We start from the raw sequence: 3,850 nt of genomic DNA, 5'->3' as shown, positions 1-3,850 counted from the left end.
GACATATGAAGGGGCATTTTTCGCCACATGTTCTGCCTCGCGCGTTCATTGGGTTTAACCCTTGTTGCCAGGAGAGCGCACGCCAGGGGGCTACTATCTGTGTCATGGCTAGCGGGTAACCGCGGAGAATCCTATTTGGCGCTGCAGGCGCCATTAATGTGTATTTTGCAAACGGGTGCATGTAGCACTCCCAGCTGGGCCGGCCCATTTCTATATTTTCTTCTTTCTGTTTGTAGGAATGTAAAAAAAGGTGCAACAGATAGGGTTCGATCCTGCGACTCCTTTGTTGCGAAGGTTACGTCATAACCATCAAGACGTCAGCCCACAGTTGGAATGTTACTCGGCTTTCTTCTTTTATATTTGGTATTCCAGTACGGTTCTTTTTTCTTATCATTTTCTATTTTTTAGTGTGTGGTTTTTTCAAAAATTCGGGAACCTTTTTCCTAAATTATTAAAAAAAATAGAATTAGATGATTTCTTTTCAAATTCGATGAACATTTTTCAAATCCGATGAACTTTTTTTTAAATTCATGAACTTTTTTATAATTGATGAACTTTTTTCAAATTCGATGAACATTTTTTAAATCTAATGAACTTATTTTTAAATTCGAGAACATTTTTTCATAATCGATGAACTTTTTTCAAATTCGTGAACTTTTTTTCATAATCAACGAACTTTTTTCATGTTTTCAAATTTGAACCAAATTCAATGAACTTTTTTTTAAAATCGATGAAATTTTTTTCAAATCCGATGAAAATTTTCTTAATTTGGATGAATTTTTTGTTAAATTCGATGAACTTTTTCAAATTTGTGAACTTATTTCAAAATTTCATGAATTTTTTAATTTTTATGAATCTTTTATTTTTTATTTTTGAATTGTTTTGAAAAATTGTGGTTTCAAAAAGTGTCTTGAATTTCTTTTCAAATTTATGTTTCTTTTCATATTATTTATATAAGGTATATAATAGTACTCGTAATGTTGTACTAGAAGGAGGTCAAATAGTGCACTTTTTTGATATTGGTTGTCAGGGGGAGCTCTATCTAGTGGTTATTGCGGCTTCCTGCTGTTGCTGGCGAGAGGAGTTCGAGTACGGCTTCTCCCAATTAACGAAAAGAACTTTTTTATAGCGTTGAACGAACGAGTATGGGCTGCTTGCAGATACAGCCCAGCTACGAGCGATGCGGGCGCCAGTTCTCGTGTCCAGCGCAGAAAGCGCGGATTAGGAGCTCCCGGTAACCACTAACCCATCTACGCGTGATCAAGCGTGGCCCCTTACTGGGAGAACAATGAAGTATCATTCTAACAAGGCTTGTCTACATTTCCTCTATGAAGTTATAGTGATGCAAGGCTAGAAGATATCGAGATAAATAATCGAGAAGGACCCTAGAAGAAGAATATAGGACTCGGGCAGAAGATGAATATGAGACCCTAGAAGACGAATATAGGACCGGAGAGGACGAATATAAATATGAAACCCTAGAAGAATCTAAATATGGACTTTAACATTCATTCACGGGAACGCCCAAGGCGTGGGCTCCCGCAAAGGAATCATCCTCCCGGGAACGACTAACATCAACCCGCTCCACTGCGAGCCAGATCCGACCCACCAGGGGGGCAGCATCTCAGCGCTATAGTGGTCTGGTTCAACAGCGGTGCAACCCACATGCCTTTTTTGCCGCACGCTGAGGTCATCTCCCATTAAGAGGTCGTGACATGTGGAGAGCTTAACCTATACCTGGCCATACCTCGGGCCGGGTCGGGCTTCGGGCTGGGCCTAGCCAAGCCCGATGCAAGAAACCCAGGCCCGGCCCGGCCCGGTCATCAGGCCTGTTTTCTGGGCCCAAGCCCGGCCCGAACGCGTAAAAGCACGTCGGGCTTCGGGCCGGCCCGGCCCGCCCTTCAGAAAAACACAAAAACGCAGGGCCCGGGCCCGGCCTTCGGGCTCAAAATCTAGGCCCAGACCCGGCCCGTGAGCAGCGTTGCGTCGGGTTTTTTCGGGCCGGGCCGTTCGGGCCGGACTGCCCATGGCCAGGACTGGCTTAACCCCTTTTTTACCGCGCTCCCGACACCTAATTGACAAAAATATGACACTTAATTGGATAAATCATCACTTATATAAGAATATAAACTATAATTGAACAATATTTGGTCGTGCAACCATGCAAGCAAAACAAATTTACGAAAATAGATTACACAACTGAACAACAAGGACTTGTATAGCAGGCGATATTGCGGATAGCGGACGATATAGCGGTCTAACAAGTGATATTGCGCCCGCATCGTGACAACACGCTATTTTCTAACGCAACCTTAAACTAATAGCAGCGGGGTGACGCTACCGCTATTGCGGCCGTAATAGCGAAGGTAGCGGATGCTACTTAAAAGCTTGGTCACATCTAAGTAGTTCACCATATAATTAGGCGAAATTTGTATAAAATATTTTTTATTGTTTTTTAGCTGATGTTGTGTGATGTCATACTTAGATGTGACATAGTTATGTTACATCTAGATGAGTCCTAGCCACACCCATCTACTATTTTCTTTATGCCTCCCCTCTCGCCCCATAACCCTTCAATTTCAGATTTACTACTTTACTAGCAAACATGCCCGTGCGTTGCAACGGGAGAAAATAAATTACCTTCATACACACACTTGATGACACCAAGAAAGCATACGAAATCTTTCACAATGTCGTGCGAGAAACAACATGATATGTGATGTTGTGCACAAATATAAAGGTGGGATGATTTTTTTAAGTAACTAAAGTTGTGTCCAATTGATTGCAAAGAAAATATCTATCTACTTGCCGGTATCAATTCACGTCTTTCTGTTGTTCCTCCTTAGTGATACCTAAGAAATAATGCATTACTCGTAAAAAAAAGAAATAATGCATTAGGCTGAAAATAGCAAATTACACTTTAGGACACAATGATAGCACATGCATAGGAGCAACGTTAGATATCTCCATCAAAAACAATCAATCTATAAGGACATGTATAACGAATAGGCATTTTCAAATTCCCCATATAGAGAAAAGTATTTAATTAAAGTTGGAACATAAAAATAATTTTAGAAATGGTTATCATGCAAAATAATATCATATCTGGAATGTACACATTTTTTGAGTGATTATCGTATATAACTTTCTAAATTTAAAGCTAGGATTTGAAAGATATGAATATATTTTTATATACTTTTTTCTGAGTAAATATATTTTTAAATACTTGAATCTGCCAAAAAAGTTTAAGAAGAAAATGGTTGGGCCGAAATTGGAAATTTATGTAGCCTATCAGATAAGACGGCACTTGGGCGAGGCTGTTCTATCTTCCGCTCACAGAAATTAAGAGAAAACAAAGAAAAAGTGGGAGAAGTGGGGATCGAACTCAGGCCGGCTGCGTGGGAGTGCAAGCCTCCAACTAGTAAGCTACAAGTTGGTGACTTAAAAAACGAATCGTTTTTTCCACTTATGGGTGACATTGATAGGTAATTCTTGCCAACTTCGAGGGTAGTTTTTATGACGTATGACCAGAAATTCAATTTGCTTTATTATTACTAGCAAAAGAGCCCGTGCGTTGCAACGGGAGAAAAAAAACATAACACACACTCTTAACCCAACAACCATCACTCAATAGGTCCATCTCCTTTATATTTGCGAGGCATCATATTTGTGTTGCCGCTTATCCTCCTTCTCACCCTCGCCGGCGATGGCCTCGGTGTTCACACAAAACAACAAAAAAAGTGTTTGAATATGGTCAATCCTCATGCGTCTCTCTCTCCCTCTCTCCTCCCTCGCCCCCCTCTCTCCCTCTCTCCTCCCTCGCCCCCTCCTCTCTCTCTTTCTCTCTCTC

The sequence above is a fragment of the Triticum dicoccoides genome, chromosome 5B (assembly GCF_002162155.2).
Source record: "Triticum dicoccoides isolate Atlit2015 ecotype Zavitan chromosome 5B, WEW_v2.0, whole genome shotgun sequence".
In the NCBI taxonomy this organism is placed as follows: Eukaryota; Viridiplantae; Streptophyta; class Magnoliopsida; order Poales; family Poaceae; genus Triticum; species Triticum dicoccoides.
This window is presented reverse-complemented; position numbering follows the sequence as displayed.